A 19346-nucleotide genomic window follows, 5' to 3' on the forward strand; every position below is an offset into this window, starting at 1 on the left:
AATAATAATAATAATAATAATAATAATAGTAATAATAATAATAAACGTAAAACCAAAAAAATAAATAAATAAAACCAAAAAAAACATCCGTAAACCCCAAAAAATACTTGTAAAATTATAAAACAACAAAAATATTCACAGAACCAAGAAAATATTCACAAAACCAAAAGAAATATTAAAAAAATAAGAAAATATATATATATATATACTTGTAAAAGCAAGCCACCAAAAAAAAATACATAGGACACCAAAAGTACATTAATTTTGTAATACTAAAAATACACAGCTGATACAAAAAAATAAACAAACATTCATAAAACCAAAAAAAAAATACATACAAATAAAAAATAAAAACTTTGAAAGACCCCAGATAAAAAAACTAGAATGGGTATTGATGCGGGGAAAAAAGTGTGAAATACTGGTAAAAACTGACAAAACCACACGCTACAAACACTGACCACACCAACAAATGAATAAACATGAATATCAAGTTAACGTAAATATAACTAAATTTAGTACAAAAAGAGAAAATAATTACCGTAATGGAAGCTTCCTGACGGTCACTCCCACCACGGCCCCACGAGGGAACGACCGGGCCTGCCGCTGTCCACCCAGGTCCCCCACCAGAACTAAAGAAAGGGGAAGGAACTGGGCACACAAGGTGCATTAGACATGCATGGCCTAGCAGGTAAAATAGCTAAATATATAAAAATCCTAAGTCAGAATACAGATCGCTAGGACTTACAGATGTACACACATGGCATACACCTGTGCATCCTAGAGAGCTGCAAGAGCTGACAATACATAGCTAAATCCTGAGTTAAAAACTGTCACAACATGCAGGTGTACACTCCAGGCATACACCTGCACATCACAACAGCTGCAAAAGCTAAATATATCATATCAATCCTAATGTATATATAACATATATATTACATATATTGAAAAAATATACATATATATATGTAGGTATATATATACTCTGATATATTTATAAAAGCTAAATATATCAATCCTAGACAATGTATATATAACATATATATTACGTATATTGAAAAAATATACATATATATAGGTATATATATACACAAATTATATAATCTAATGCAAAGTCTATATATATATAAACATGATATATATATATACACAAGTTATATAACCCCACTAAAGCAAAATGTATATATATATATAAGTATTATAAATAATACATATATATACACACACACATACATTTATTAATAATTATCTAACCCCCCGCCGGCAGGGTTGCCAACCCGACCGGCCCGCTGCCGCTGGAACATCTTCTTTCTGGTAGAGAAAAGGAGGAAAAAGGGTGCACGCTAGGTGCATTATACATCCTGACATAAATGTAGCTAAGACATACATGAAATGAAATGAAATAAATATATATATATCATCAATCCTATCCTAAACCAAGCCGATCGGCTGACCAGGCCGACCGGCTTACCTGTTGCTGCTACTACTGCAATCGCGCCTTCGCTGCCATCGCGCCTTCCCTCTCCATCTCCCCTCGCGCCTGCCACACACTAGCTGAGAGAGAGAAGAAAGGTGCGCACAGCGGCGCTACATGCCTAACGGGTTAAGGTAGCTAAGACATAAATAAATAATTGATACACACATCAGATATACGTCTTAAGGACGTATATCAAAATATATGCATCAAAAAAAATATATGGATCACTATATATATGCATATATCCGGAAATATATACATATACATTACGCGATCCTACCAAAAAAAAAATCATACCTGCCAGTCGGATGGCTAGTCCGACTGGCATACCTGCGGCGACATCTTCTTCTTCTGCAACCAGGAACCCGGAACATCTTCTTTCTGGGAGAGAAAAGGGAAAAAAGTGCACCCGAAGGTGCATTATACATCCTAACAAGCATGTAGCTAAGACATATATATATATATATATATAAAAAAAATATATATATCACACCTAACCTAAACCTGACCGGTCGAGTGGTCAACTCGACCGGTGTACCTTATACCTGTGGCTCCCGCGTTGCCGCAGCAAGTGGAAACAGACAGCAGACCACAGCCGTCCTCCCATGGTAGCCTGGAAGAAAAGGACCCGTTGAGAAAACATGGCTATGCGTCCATTGCCTATAAAGAAAAGGCTATCAGTCTGGGTAACAGAAGACAACCTTGCCTATCCTGACCAGATGGCCTCACCGACAACGCCACCATGCAAACAAAATGACCATCAAGGCAACAATTCACACCAAAAAAACAAAAACCCTGGCAACAGTAACACTGGCAGAGAGCGAACCTCCCGCATCAGAGGAAGCATTACAACAACAACAGTTAAAACACAAACAACACATTTATTTCATTGTCTGCTGTTGCTTCATAGATACATTTACATTAAGGAGACCTAGATGACTTTGAAGCAGAAGTCTTCACTCTTGGCTGAGGGTGAAATGTTCCTCTTCTCTCTTGTGGACACCTGTGGGAACCCTTACCAAACAAAACAAAGCAGTATTAAGCCACCCACCAAAAAAAAAAAAAAAAAAAATATGAAGCACAAGTCTTCATTCTTGACTGAGGGTGAAATGTTTCTCTTCTCTCTTGAGGACACCTGTGGGAACCCTTACCAAACAAAACAAAGCAGTATTAAGCCACCCACCAAAAAAAATATTAACAAAATGGCAAAATGTAACATCAATAAACTTAATATATAAATAAAACATGCAATCTATCAATAAATTTGCAAAAAAAAAAAACATTTTCCCTCCCACCAAAAAAATAATGAAAAAACATCAAATAAGCTGTAAAAGAGAAGTAATCAATATTTGTGTTAGTAGATTTGTTAGAGCCATTAGTAGGAGATTATTATTACCACCACCACCACCACACTAACTACATTCTACTACTATTACCACCACCACCACCACCACCACCACACTAACTACATTCATTGTTTCTATAATGCCCTGTATATTGATAAACTACTACTACTACTACTACTACTACTACTACTACTACTACTACTATTACTATTACTACTACTGCTACCACCACCACCATCTTCTGTGGTCTTGTAGATTTCTTGCATTCCAAACACACTTCTGAAAAGAGAACACACACACACACACACACACACAAATAAAATTGTAATATAATAAGAATATGATAATCTAACACTTAATAATAATCTATCTATCTATCTTAATCTCACTCTTACTAATAATTATCTATCTATCTCTGTATCTCTTTACTTTGCTGGTAACCAAGATTATTTCCACCACATTCCAGGATGGTGTGGGCCTGTTTCTGCTCCATCACCTTCCTTCACTGTTCCTCACCATCACCTTCCAAGGTATCTGCAAATAAGAGGGAAAATTAGAAGAGTTGGTCGTACTTCCTACATGTGTACTTCCTACATACAGCCTGCCCTTCCTTATATATATATATATATATATATATATATATATATATATATATATATATATATATATATATATATATATATATATATATATATATATATATATATATATATATATATATATATATATATATATATATATATATATATATATATATATATATATATATATATATATATATATATATATATATATATATATATATATATATATATATATATATATATATATATATATATATATATATATATATATATATATATATATATATATATATATATATATATATATATATATATATATATATATATATATATATATATATATATATATATAAGCCTTCCATCACCAGAATCTCATGCACTTTATATTTCTGCCCAGAACCATGCCAAGTCTGTTCTCCAACTAGCCAAAAACTCCTTCATTAACAGAAAGTGTCAAAACCTTTCAAGATATAACTCCCCTCATGATTTCTGGCATCTAGCCAAAAACATCTCCAATAACTTTGCTTCTTCTTCTTCCCCTCCTCTACTTCAACCAGATGGCACCAATGCCATCACATCTATTTCTAAGGCTTATGGACCTGATGGGGTCCCTCCTATTGTTCTCCGAAACTGTGCCTCCATGCTTGCACCTTGCCTAGTCAAACTCTTTCAGCTCTGTCTGTCAACATCTACCTTTCCTTCTTGCTAGAAGTTTGCCTACATTCAACCTGTTCCTAAAAAGGGTGACCGTTCCAATCCCTCAAACTACCGTCCTATTGCTTTAATTTCCTGCCTATCTAAAGTTTTTGAATCTATCCTCAACAGGAAGATTCTTAAACATCTATCACTTCACAACCTTCTATCTGATCGCCAGTATGGGTTCCGTCAAGGCCGCTCTACTAGTGATCTTCTGGCTTTCCTTACCGAGTCTTGGTCATCCTCTTTTAGAGATTTTGGTGAAACTTTTGCTGTTGCCTTGGACATATCAAAAGCTTTTGATAGAGTCTGGCACAAATCCTTCATTTCCAAACTACCTTCCTACGGCTTCTATCCTTCTCTCTGTAACTTCATCTCAAGTTTCCTTTCTGACCGTTCTATTGCTGCTGTGGTAGACAGTCACTGTTCTTCTCCTAAATATATTAACAGTGGTGTTCCTCAGGGTTCTGTCCTGTCACCCACTTTCTTCTTATTATTCATCAATGACCTTCTAAACCAAACTTGTCCTATCCACTCCTACACTGATGATACCACCCTGCACTTTTCCATGTCTTTTCATAGAAGTCCAACCCTACAGGAAGTAAACATTTCATGCAGGGAAGCCACAGAATGTCTGACTTCTGATCTTTCTAAAATTTCTGATTGGGGCAGAGCAAACTTGGTATTGTTTAATGCCTCTAAAACTCAATTCTCCATCTACTCAACACAATCTTTCCGACAACTATCCCCCTCTTCTTTAGTGACACTCAACTGTTCTCCTGTTCTATAATGAACATCTGTGGTCTGTCCTTTACTTATAATCTGAACTGAAAACTTCACATCTCATCTCTAGCTAAAACAGCTTCTATGAAGTTAAGCATTCTGAGATATCTCTGCCAGTTTTTTCTCACCCCCCGCCAGCTGCTAACTCTGTACAAGGGCCTTTTTTTTATGTAGGAGTGACACTGGCCAAAGGCAACAAAAATCTAATAAAAAAAATGTCCACTGAAATGGCAGTCCCATAAAAGGGTCAAAGCAGTGGTCAAAAATTGATGAATAAGTGTCTTGAAACCTCCTTCTTGAAGGAATTCAAGTCATAGGAAGGTGGAAATACAGAAGCAGGCAGGGACTTCCAGAGTTTACCAGAGAAAGGGATGAATGATTGAGAATACTGGTTAACTCTTGTGTTAGAGAGGTGGACAGAATAGGGGTGAGAGAGAGAAGAAAGTCTTGTGCAGCGAGGCCGCCGGAGGAGGAAAGGCATGCAGTTAGCAAGATCACAAGAGCAGTTAGCATAAAAAAATAGCAGTAGAAGACAGCTAGAGAGAGGTGAGAGAGAGGCTGAAGACAGTCAGTTAGAGGAGAGGAGTTGATGAGACGAAAATCTTTTGATTCCACCCTGTCTTCTCTCATCCCTATTCTGCCCACCTCTCTAATGCAAGAGTTAACGAGTATTCTTAATCATTCATCCCTTTCTCTGGTAAACTCTGGAACTCCCTGCCTGCTTCTGTATTTCCACCTTCCTATGACTTGAATTCCTTCAAGAGGGAGGTTTCAAGACACTTATCCTTCAATTTTTGACCACTGCTTTGACCCTTTTATGGGACTGCCATTTCAGTGGACATTTTTTTTTATTAGATTTTTGTTGCCCTTGGCCAGCGTCACTCCTACATTAAAAAAAAAAAAAAAAAAGATATGTTAATGTTTTTGGCAGTAGAAGCTTTGTTTTAGTATGAACACCCTTGACAACCAATGTTACCTCAACTAGAGTCCCTTTACCAAACAAAGGTGTGGCACTTCACCTCTGCAACACTGAATAGATCCTGCTGGATGTGGCAAGGGTTTTCAAGGGTGTTTTTGTGGTTCTAGTGACAGATGAACAAGATTCCTACATTACTAACAGGAAAAACAATGAAGAGAACACTGCTAATTATCTGTGTGGCCCTTCAAAGTTGTAATGATGGTGACAAATGAAATCTTTTTAGTTCTAATGAAAGATAATCCTCATTTCCACATCATTAGCAGCAGAAATATTTACTGATACTTACTGGTAGACTGTCACACTTCTCTGCTACATAAGCAATTAGTCCTCAGGCTGGTGTTGATGGCTCTGCTCACACTGGGGTGTCCACTTGGCAGGGTGGTGGTGGTGCGGCTAGTGGTGGTTCATCTTAATTGTTCTTGTTTCTTGTTTTCTTCTGTAATTTGAAGTTTTGACTGAGTAACAAGTGAAGATGCACAGAGTTGTCTAGCAAGCTTATGAGGGGAAAATGTTTCAACACCTGTCAAGCTCTAAATCAGTTTTCCTCCTATCTTTAATAATCTGTTGACAAATTATCACCATTATCAGTTTGTCGACTTCTTCAAAGCCTTTCATGCTGTCAACCACAATGTACTTCTACCAAACCTGCATCACCACACCACAAGGCACTGCTACACATTCCTGGTTCAAAGCCTACCTGTCAGATAGAGCTGGGTGCACAGTCAGTGACGGGAACAAGGCCACACCAACAAACCTACCTAGTGGTGTCTCTTAGGGAAGTGTTGCACTGCATCACTGACACTAAGTATTCTTTCAAGGAAATGTTATTCTCTGTACTGCGCACGCTTCACTAATGATGCCCACTCCCATGCAGCCAATGAAGACCCTCACAGCTGTTTGACCAGTACACTCAGTCACTAGCAACAAGACTTGCTTCATGTTATTCCCTAACAGAACTGATGATATTCTACCAGAAATAAATATAAAGACCCTAACCTAACTGAACCAACAAGCTGAATTTTATGGGAGTCATAAAAACTTAACTTTTAATTTTCATACAAGTAACATCTCCCAAAGACTTTGAAGATATATATATATATATATATATATATATATATATATATATATATATATATATATATATATATATATATATATATATATATATATATATATATATATATATATATATATATATATATATATATATATATATATATATATATATATATATATATATATATATATATATATATATATATATATATATATATATATATATATATATATATACATATATACACATATATATATATATATACATATATATATATATATATATATATATATATATATATATATATATATATATATATATATATATATATATATATATATATATATATATATATATATATATATATATATATATATATATATATATATATATATATATATATATATATATATATATATATATATATATATATACATACATATATATATATATATATATATATATATATATATATATACATATATATATATATATATATATATATATACATATATATATATATATATATATATATATATATATATATATATATATATATATATATATATATATATATATATATATATATATATATATATATATATATATATATATATATATATATATATATATATATATATATATATATATATATATATATATATATATATATATATATATATATATATATATATATATATATATATATATATATATATATATATATATATATATATATATATATATATATATATATATATATATATATATATATATATATATATATATATATATATATATATATATATATATATATAAATATTATATATATATATATATATATATATATATATATATATATATATATATATATATATATATATATATATATATATATATATATATATATATATATATATATATATATATATTATATTATATTATATTTATATTTATATATATATATATATATATATATATATATATATATATATATATATAATATAATATATATATATATATATATATATATATATATATATATATATATATATATATATATATATATATATATATATATATATATATATATATATATATATATATATATATATATATATATATATATATATATATATATATATATATATATATATATATATATATATATATATATATATATATATATATATATATATATACACAACACGCACTTCACTTTGGCCAAACATTAAAAAAAATATAGATAAAATAAAATAAATATCAAAATAAATAAAAAAATAATACATAATAATAATAATAACAATAAATAGGGTTTAAGCTATGAATATGAAGTGAACACCTGACCTACCACAGTCCCTCACACACCTGCAGTCACACACCTGCAGTCACTTCCACACACCTGCCACACACCTGCAGTCACTTGGAGCCTTTCCTCTGCTTTAAGACACTTTCCTCTGCTCACCTCACCCTGCTTGACAAATGTCATCTATTGTGAACACTGAAAACTCATTAACATTTGATCCGGATCCTTCTCACACACACATGACTTCACTCGTGTGTGTGTGTGTGTGTGTGTGTGTGTGTGTGTGTGTTCCAGGATTTTTTATTCGTTTGAAAGGCCACAGATGATTTATTTGATCAAGAATGTCTTTTTTTCCGTTTCTCCTTGTTAAATTATCACTGGAATCATTAAAGTCCACCATGACTGTTAATTACACACACACACACGGAGAGAGAGAGAGAGAGAGAGAGAGAGAGAGAGAGAGAGAGAGAGAGAGAGAGAGAGAGAGAGAGAGAGAGAGAGAGAGAGTTTTAATCGTCTGGATGTCTGCACTATCACCACAATTTGTCGTATCACTTGGAAAACACTACTAACACTGTCTGTTTATCGCTTTTAAAGTTGTAGTTTGTAAAGATAAATAAAGTCACATTTTCTACCTTAGCGTTTAAATTTTAACGAGCGGTAGCGTAGTATGGGAGGAGGAGAAGGAAGAATTAATAGGAAGGAGGCGAAAGAAGAGTGAGGAGGAGGAGGGAAAAAAGGAGAACAGCAGGGTCAGGAGGAAGAGAAGAGAGGTGAGGGAACGGAAAACAGAAAAAAAAACGCTAAAAAAATCAACATAGCGCGCAATCGTTCTTGTAATGAAATAAAAGGAAAAAAAAACTTTCCATTATTTAACCCGCGCGCTGCCGGCCACTTTTATCCTAAACCAACCCGTGCTGCCAGCCAATTTTGCATATTTTTTTTATGCTTTCAAAAAAATCCTAAATCATGTAAAAATAATGAAAACACGAGAAAAGTTGTCTTAGAAATTAAAAAAAACAAAAAAAAATCACCTGAGAAGTTGTCTGATGTTAGTGCGCATATGGTGTGATGCTGATACTCGTAGTGTGCTCGGTGCTATCCATTTTTGATCAACACCAGTATTCGTAAATTATGTTATGTGACCTCGGTAATGGATTATTTGTTTATATATTGCATATATCAACACTATCAATATGCATAGCCTATGCATAGGTAGCCTACTCGTATGATAGTAGTGATTGGTACATTTTTACATTTTCACTCAGCTGTACATAGTCTTTGTCATGTACAGAATCATCATCAGACATGTCTGATAACATTTCATCACTACTAGAAGAAAGTAAAGCAGAGATAATCTCATCACACAACCCACGGCGGCGCGCCATGACTGCTTCCTCCGGTAGTTGTACAAGCTCTCATGAGTCTGACGTGATCGCCGCGCGGCGCGCCGCCTGGGGGCCACTCAAGGACCATACAAACAAACTAACACATTCAGTGCGTAGGGTGGAGCTTGGAGTATACTTAGTATGTTTTTTATAAAGTTATTTAGACAAATAAACATACTAGAATTTTTTAGATTGCCGCCGTGAATATACGGCGGTGGCACTGAGTGCGGGTAAGCTAGATGCCGTAAATTTACGGCGGTGGCACTGCGCGGGTTAAAGGAGGAATTAAGAGGAAAGAGAAGATGGTATTAAGAAGATGGTGGAGGAAAAGGAGGGAGAGAAAGAAAAAATCGAACAGAGGGTTGAGGAGGAAGAACAGAAAGAGAGAACAGCAACACACATACACACACACACACACACGAATAATTCAACACATAGAACAGTACAAGAACATACCGACGAATACGATAAGTAAAGGTGATGAGAGTGCAGTCCAGCCACAAACCAACAGACATTTAGCAACAGAGAGATACAATTCAATTCCATACTCACACAAACCTTCCTTTGTCACGCAGGTCGCCGGCAGTCCACACCTGCGGCAACACTCCACACCTTTCCGCTCGCAGGTTTGAAATGAAATGGAGGGATTCGTTAGGGCCGCCCACCTCCCTGTCTTTGTCTTTCTCTCTCCCCCTCTCTCCCTCCCCCTCTCTTTATTCCCCCCTCATAACTACCACTGGCTAGTCAGTCAGTCCCAGTCCCCACACGATCAAAAGGCTCCAGTTGAAATTATCTCTTTAAATACTACGATATGTTTCAGCCAATCAGTTAGGTTGAGAAATACCCATTAATAAGCACATCTCAATGCCATCATTGAAAAAAATAAGTAAATGAATACATAAAATAAAATAAACGAAAAAAAAAACACAAAAAAAGAATATAAGAATTAATGAGAAACATATATATTATCATTGAAAAGCAACCAAGGTATCACCAGGACAAGGTATCATGCACAGGATGGCTTCAATTATCAAACAAAACTCTAAATATTTATAATATTTAGTATATTTATCACAGAAATATACTAACATAACATTTTTGTTAATAATAATAATAATAATAATAATAATAATATTATTATTGTTGTTATTATTATTATTATTATTATTATTATTATTATTATTATTATTATTATTATTATTATTATTATTATTATTATCATTATCATTATTATCATTATTATTAATATTATTATTAATATTATCAATATTGTTATTAATGAAACTGAAGATGAAATTGAGAGGAAAAAAAAAAAAAAAAAAAAAAAAAAAAAAAAAAAAAAAAAAAAAAAAAAAAAAAAAAAAAAAAAAAAAAAAAAAAAAAAAAAAAAAAAAAAAAAAAAATATATATATATATATATATATATATATATATATATATATATATATATATATATATATATATATATATATATATATATATATATATATATATATATATATATATATATATATATATATATATATATATATATATATATATATTCCTTACTATCATAAACTATTATAAACTTGAGAATCTCTCTCTCTCTCTCTCTCTCTCTCTCTCTCTCTCTCTCTCTCTTTAACAACCATCACCCAGTCGTACACACACACACAACACACACACACACACACACACACACACACACACACACACACACACACACACACTTGATATGAAAAGGGATGAAATTCTCTCTCTCTCTCTCTCTCTCTCTCTCTCTCTCTCTCTCTCTCTCTCTCTCTCTCTCTCATTGGAAGTATACAATTTCCCCTCCAAGAAGAGAGAGAGAGAGAGAGAGAGAGAGAGAGAGAGAGAGAGAGAGAGAGAGAGAGAGAGAGAGAGAGAGAGAGAGAGAATTTCATCCCTTTTCATATCAAGTGTGTGTGTGTGTACGACTGGGTGATGGTTGTTAAAGAGAGAAAGAGAGAGAGAGAGAGAGAGAGAGAGAGAGAGAGAGAGAGAGAGAGAGAGAGAGAGAGAGAGAGAGAGCAGCAGGTCGGCGGGGCAGCAACAGTCACTGAGGGATGCAAGGTCGGCACTTAGTCAACAAAGAGTGAGAGGCAGGCGGCGGCGGCCACACCCACGCTCTTCACCTCTCCATTGCTCTGCCTCTAGATAATCAAAGGTCCCGCCACCGTCCCGCCCCCACCGCGCCGCCCCGCGCCCCATTGGCCCGTGACGCGACCCCCGCCGCGGCCGCCGCTGCTCATTGGCTGGCCGTGGCGGGGCGACTGAATTTTTTTTTTTTTTTTTTTTTTTTTATGTAGGAAGGATACTGGCCAAGGGCAACAAAAATCTAATAAAAAAAATGCCCACTGAAATGCCAGTCCCTAAAAGGGTCAAAGCAGTGGTCAAAAATTGGTGGATAAGTGTCTTGAAACCTCCCTCTTGAAGGAATTCAAGTCATAGGAAGGTGGAAATACAGAAGCAGGCAAGGAGTTCCAGAGTTTACCAGAGAAAGGGAATGACAAACAGGGTTTCGATGAGTGTCTATTTCATCGAGTTATTGCGGTTCATATTGAGTTTTTCTGGGCTTTGTGTCAAGTTGTCATCAATAATGTGGTAGTTAAGACTGCTGGAGGAGGGATCTACCGGGGCGCCGCGGCCACCACTGCCCCTCGCCGCCTGCGTCAGGGTGTTAGGCCCGAGGGCACACACGCGCACACAAACAAACAAACACACACACACACACACACACACGGTGTCAGTCATATAATAATAATAAAAATCAACGGTTTATTGTTGAGGCAGTTAACAAAGTGAAAATGTAGAGAGGGGGTGGGGAAATACTTGACATTAATCCTGAAGGTAAGTCTAATCTAGAAGGGAAATACTATTGACTGATGGCTCGCATCAGGGTGGGAATCGCGCCGAGTCTGTCCCGGTCCGTGGGCGGCGCCTTTAGGGGCGCTATCTTGTTGTGGTGTCGGACAGGGCAAGGCGCGTCAAGCGGCAGCATGTTTCTGAGACGTGGATGATGCAGAAGTCCCCTTGCAAACTTCTCCAGAGCCTCTCGGTGCCTGGTGGATAGTCAGGACAGACTCAGGGTGGTCAGGGCTTCTTCATAGGTGGTGTAGGCAGGGCCAAGGATGACCCTGCACGCCCTCTTCTGCACAATCTCCAGCTGGAGCTGTTGAGTGTGTGTGAGGGAGGAGGACCACGCTGGGGAGGCGTTTGGGGAGGATGAAAGTGAGGTACACCACCCTTAACTCGTCTGTCGGCGTCCCCAGCGACCTGAGTCTGCGCAGCATGTACAGCCTGTAGGTAGCAGATCTTATGGTGCTGGCGACATGCTGCTTCCAGGTCAGCTGGTCGTCCACCGTGACTCCGAGAAGCTTGGCACATCTATACTGTAGTGCCTTCATCACAAATTGATACCCTGGAGTATTAGCTACTCTGCACAACTCAAATGCAACATAGAATGGTTCTTCAACGTTCGGTTCCCTTAACTTTGATTCTAGAAATTTCCTTCTCCTTTTTGCTATGACATCAAGTACAGGTGGAATACCTGATTCAATAAGACACATGTCGGGGCTTGTAAATTTCCTTACCCCTAGCAAGTTCTTTACTGCTCTATTGTATTGAACAATTATCTTTCTAGGATTATTTGTCAACCATGTTTCTGAGCTATAAAGAGGGGCAGAAGTGACAGCAGCATCAAATACTTTGCGCTTGTATGTATATGGCATAATGTTATTTGCTGCACAAAAAATTGCAAATTTATTGAGTTGCATCTCATTCACGGTTTCGTGAAGGTCCAATACTGTGTTCATCTTTGCATCATCACAAATCCATGCCCCAAGGTAAAGATACTTATGAACACAGTCTATCTTGATGTTACGAACAGTTAACGGCAATCTGTCTTCATCTGTACCTCGCACTACCATAAGTTTTGTTTTCTTTTCATTAAGTACCATTCCATATTCTTGGCAATAATCCAACACTGCGGTTAACTTTCTCACACACATTTCTTTAGAAGTAGCTAGTATTACCATGTCATCCATAAGAAGGAGCGTATGTAGTTTCCCCAAGAATCCATCTGTATCTACACACCTGTTTATCATCCTAACCACCTCATCCATGTATATGGTGAATAAGAGACAACTCGATGGAGATCCTTGGCGGACTCCAACAGTGGCATCAATAGTTGCAGAACGTAACACACTTTGAGTACAGGAATACATAGCTTGTATAGCACGCAACATAACCTTACCACAACCACGTGATTTAAGCAATTCAAGCAATTTACCTCGAGGCACTCTATCATATGCTTTGCAGTAATCTATGAATAACATATACAGCTTCTTTTTCTTATAATTAGCCAGGTCACATAATAATCTTAACGTCATTATTTGTTCGGCACATCCTCGACCGCTTTGAGCACCTGCTTGACATTTATCAATACTTGTCCATAGTTTTAATCTGTTCAAAATTAAGTAATCATACAATTTTGCCAATGTATTCATAATGGATATGCCTCTGTAGTTTCCACATTCAAGTCTGTCTTTACCTCCTTTGAAGAGTACAAAAAGTTTGCTACAACCCCATGAAACTGGATAACACACATTAAGAAAAACAACGTTGAACATATGTAAAAAGAACATGATCCAGTTAACAGGTAAAGCTCTCATAATTCCTGGACAAATACCAACATAACTTTTTCTAACATTCACATCCTTGAGTACTTTATCTAATTCTTGTACAGTGAAAGGTTCGTCTAATACGGGTATCGTTGGAGTCGAGTCATCTATACATACTCGTACAGTGGGAATACTATTAGTGTGACACTCATTATTTAACAAGCTCTCGAAATGGGTCTTTAGTTGATCGTCTTCAGGTTGTCTGTGTTCGTGCGTATCAATATTCCCTGACCAGTTAATGGCCTTCCATATGAACTTAGCATCATTTGTTTCTAATATCCTTCTCCAGCGCGGCAACGTTCTGTCCCACGTTTCTTCCTGCTGGTCGAGACGTCCACATCTGTTCCTACGAGCAGCTTCATGAATAATTTCACTGTTCGATCTGAAGGCTTCAGACCACCTGGAGGGGGTGAGGGTCCACTGTGAGCTGGGGAGGGGGCACTGGTACAGAGGAGGTACAGAAATGCATCACCACAGTTTTGCTGTGGTTGATGGTCATCCTGCTCTCCTCCGTCCACGTCTGCAGTCGCTCCATAATTGCTTGCAGTGGCGAGTAGTCCGGGTTCTTGGTGGACACTGGGACGCCCACGGTACAATGAAGACTATCAGTGGTGAGTGTTTTCCCCTCCCTCCTCCCTTTGTCTCCCTCTATTTCCTCTCCCCATTCGTATTTCCCCGCATTGAGAACTGTATAAGGGAGGAATATTGAAAAAATGATCTTCCTTCACGTCCTGTGCTAGTTATGAGACGATACGTAAACAGGAGACGCTTCAAGAGGCCAGCTGTGAAATCGGCTATTTTTATTCATCATCCCCACCTGTAAATTCACGCAAACTTCTGTCAGTCCTGTCAGTCACACATCCAGTCTGCTCACTGTCACCCATGCCATCACCCAGTCACTCACACACCCCATCACCCACTCACTCACACACACACCCATCTCATCACAGAGTAGGGAAATTCATAGGTAAATGGCACAGACCCTTAAGAATCAAATTTAAATCACAAAGATACTCTGAGGAGGCTCTGGCAGGGGTCTGGAGGCTGGCTAAGGATGAGCTAACAGATATTAACTCACTGAAGAGGAGAGGGAAGAGTTATCTAGCTGAGGATGCAGAGGCAATAGATGAGGGAAGAACAATAGCAGGAGATATTGTAGTGGAGAGTTTTGGACAAGAAAGTGAGGAAGTAGTACACGCTTTTAAAAGGCTCTATTCAAAGTGGCACAGGTTTTTAAGGATGTTTTTTATGGTTTTAGTGACAAATTAACAACATTCCTACATTACTGTCAGGAAAAACACTCAAGAAAACCTCTGCTAATCATCTTTGTGGCCTTTGAAATCAATTGTGAGAGAGAGAGAGAGAGAGAGAGAGAGAGAGAGAGAGAGAGAGAGCTAAACCAATTCAACTTGATATGAGAGAAAATCTAATTATCTTCCATTCCCACAGAACCGTCACCCCAAACAATGAGTGGTGGAGGGTGCGTTCTGCATTGTCACCCAGCATGAGCGGTGACGGGAGGTGTGTGAGGCGCATGACAGCTTTAGTGACAAGTTCATGCAGGCAGTGGTGCAATATTATGCCCTCAGCACTCTCATTCACTTTGAGAGCTTGGAAACCACAGTGCCTTCAGATTTGTGGAGAAGTGTGTGTGTGTGTGTGTGTGTGTGTGTGTGTGTTTAATAGTTATATTAGTTGTTTAAATCATGCTGGGCTAATATCTATCCCTCTATCAATGTGCGTGTGTGTGTGTGTGTGTGTGGCCAGGAGAGGGTTGCCTGTGTGTGTGTGTGTTTTCAAGGGTGTTTTCATGGTTCTAGTTTAACAGACTGTAGTGGAAGTTACTGAGGTTTTCAAGAGTGTTTTCATGGTTCTAGTTTAACAGGCTGTAGTGGAAGTTACTGGGGTTTTCAAGGGTGTTTTCATGGTTCTAGTTTAACGGGCTGTAGTGGAAGTTACTGAGGTTTACAAAGTATATTTTCAAATTATATTTTTACTGTGAAGGCACTGTGGTTTCCAAGCTCTCAAAGTGAATGAGAGTGCTGAGGGCATAATATTGCACCACTGCCTGCATGAACTTGTCACTAAAGCTGTCATGCGCCTCACACACCTCCCGTCACCGCTCATGCTGGGTGACAATGCAGAACGCACCCTCCACCACTCATTGTTTGGGGTGACGGTTCTGTGGGAATGGAAGATAATTAGATTTTCTCTCATATCAAGTTGAATTGGTTTAGCTCTCTCTCTCTCTCTCTCTCTCTCTCTCTCTCTCTCTCTCTCTCTCTCACAATTGATTTCAAAGGCCACAAAGATGATTAGCAGAGGTTTTCTTGAGTGTTTTTCCTGACAGTAATGTAGGAATGTTGTTAATTTGTCACTAAAACCATAAAAAACATCCTTAAAAACCTGTGCCACTTTGAATAGAGCCTTTTAAAAGCGTGTACTACTTCCTCACTTTCTTGTCCAAAACTCTCCACTACAATATCTCCTGCTATTGTTCTTCCCTCATCTATTGCCTCTGCATCCTCAGCTAGATAACTCTTCCCTCTCCTCTTCAGTGAGTTAATATCTGTTAGCTCATCCTTAGCCAGCCTCCAGACCCCTGCCAGAGCCTCCTCAGAGTATCTTTGTGATTTAAATTTGATTCTTAAGGGTCTGTGCCATTTACCTATGAATTTCCCTACTCTGTGATGAGATGGGTGTGTGTGTGAGTGAGTGGGTGATGGGGTGTGTGAGTGACTGGGTGATGGCATGGGTGACAGTGAGCAGACTGGATGTGTGACTGACAGACTGACAGAAGTTTGCGTGAATTTACAGGTGGGGATGATGAATAAAAATAGCCGATTTCACAGCTGGCCTCTTGAAGCGTCTCCTGTTTACGTATCGTCTCATAACTAGCACAGGACGTGAAGGAAGATCATTTTTTCAATATTCCTCCCTTATACAGTTCTCAATGCGGGGAAATACGAATGGGGAGAGGAAATAGAGGGAGACAAAGGGAGGAGGGAGGGGAAAACACTCACCACTGATAGTCTTCATTGTACCGTGGGCGTCCCAGTGTCCACCAAGAACCCGGACTACTCGCCACTGCAAGCAATTATGGAGCGACTGCAGACGTGGACGGAGGAGAGCAGGATGACCATCAACCACAGCAAAACTGTGGTGATGCATTTCTGTACCTCCTCTGTACCAGTGCCCCCTCCCCAGCTCACAGTGGACCCTCACCCCCTCCAGGTGGTCTGAAGCCTTCAGATCGAACAGTGAAATTATTCATGAAGCTGCTCGTAGGAACAGATGTGGACGTCTCGACCAGCAGGAAGAAACGTGGGACAGAACGTTGCCGCGCTGGAGAAGGATATTAGAAACAAATGATGCTAAGTTCATATGGAAGGCCATTAACTGGTCAGGGAATATTGATACGCACGAACACAGACAACCTGAAGACGATCAACTAAAGACCCATTTCGAGAGCTTGTTAAATAATGAGTGTCACACTAATAGTATTCCCACTGTACGAGTATGTATAGATGACTCGACTCCAACGATACCCGTATTAGACGAACCTTTCACTGTACAAGAATTAGATAAAGTACTCAAGGATGTGAATGTTAGAAAAAGTTATGTTGGTATTTGTCCAGGAATTATGAGAGCTTTACCTGTTAACTGGATCATGTTCTTTTTACATATGTTCAACGTTGTTTTTCTTAATGTGTGTTATCCAGTTTCATGGGGTTGTAGCAAACTTTTTGTACTCTTCAAAGGAGGTAAAGACAGACTTGAATGTGGAAACTACAGAGGCATATCCATTATGAATACATTGGCAAAATTGTATGATTACTTAATTTTGAACAGACAGATGGAAGCAAGGATCGCATCGGACTATCCTTCCACGAGCAATGCCATTTATTACAGGCATTAAAATGCTTAGCAGTTTTAAAGGGAAATTTTTGGAGGAAAGAATGCATAATGTCAGTAAATACAACAAATATTTAGATGAAAAGGAGACATATTGAGTAAAAACAATAGCAGAAATTGTGCTTGTAATCTTTGGTTTACTGGTCAAGAAAATGATAAAGCATTAAACATCCACTCCGGAAAAAACTAAAAGTCAGGATGTCAAGGCGAGGCTTCATGTATGGAAGATGAAATTCCTCCTCTCAGTTTCTGCGTCATAGACTTACTCTGTCCAGATAATCTAAGCATTGAAGTCTAAATGCTGTTATTATTGACTAAGTTTCACAATGTCTGCATAAAAAATAAACAATGCAAAGTTTCATATAAAGCTACAAGTGTGACAACACTAGCACCTAACAGGTATTTTGTAAGTAACATTGGTGGAGTTTTAATGAGTAATTTGAATGTGATGCTGATGATTTAACATTTTCTTCAAGGATGTGAGTAATGCAAGACTTGCTCAGCGTGGAAAGAACAAGAAATCCTCCACAGATGCCCCAAGCCATTCTTCTACCTCCTCCCTCTCCTCTACCTCATCTGCGTCTTCCCTTAACTCCACTTGCACACCAAGCAAGTCAGACCGCTGCAGTTCCTCATTAGGTGCAACTCCAAAGAAAGAAGAAAGCATATTTGACTTCGGAGAAGCAAAAGTGAAAGCATATCTTTGAAGCATAGATTCTCCCTCTGAGACATCTTTCCCAGTAACTCCAAGCATGGTTTTGACATTACCAAGCCAACAATCATAATCCACAGCAGGCAGTGGTCATGGATCTTTTGACTTCCCCAAAGAAAATAGGACTGGTGAAACTGTACCTAAACCTAAGAGTAATGCTAGTGTGCCTCCAGAGGAAAGTTCTTGAAGTGCTTCTAAGGTGTCTTACAACAAAGAACAGTGCCTTGCATTTAAGAAACAAGATGGTTGTGATATGGAACAGAATGTATTACATTCTAAATGCTCTGGGAGCTTACAGAAATTCTTCCCTAGTGACTTTACTGGACCACAAACACGTTCACGGAAAAGAAAGTTGGAGGAAATGAGTGAGGGTGATGTAACCATAGTCAAACACATGTTCAAAGGTAGAAACACTAGAAGT

General features: G+C 37.3%; 2 long non-coding RNA genes across 2 annotated transcripts in view; one reads left to right on the forward strand and one right to left on the reverse strand.

The window, feature by feature from the left end:
- Nucleotides 1-6148: 6148 nt before the first annotated feature.
- On the reverse strand, nt 6149-10264 carry LOC135092786 (uncharacterized). Its single transcript, XR_010263069.1, has 2 exons — nt 10166-10264; nt 6149-6298 (listed from the first exon to the last, which is right to left on the reverse strand). It is a non-coding gene; the product is annotated as an uncharacterized LOC135092786 (long non-coding RNA).
- A 4215-nt stretch (nt 10265-14479) lies between these two features.
- The window catches only part of LOC135092808 (uncharacterized), a 5090-nt gene continuing 223 nt past the window's right edge, over nt 14480-19346 (forward strand). The window contains exons 1-2 of the long non-coding RNA XR_010263078.1: nt 14480-14909; nt 18690-19346. The exon at nt 18690-19346 is cut by the window's right edge and continues 223 nt beyond it. This is a non-coding gene — a long non-coding RNA (uncharacterized LOC135092808). The remainder of the gene's footprint in view (nt 14910-18689) is intronic.

This window comes from Scylla paramamosain, chromosome 41, assembly GCF_035594125.1.
Source record: "Scylla paramamosain isolate STU-SP2022 chromosome 41, ASM3559412v1, whole genome shotgun sequence".
In the NCBI taxonomy this organism is placed as follows: Eukaryota; Metazoa; Arthropoda; class Malacostraca; order Decapoda; family Portunidae; genus Scylla; species Scylla paramamosain.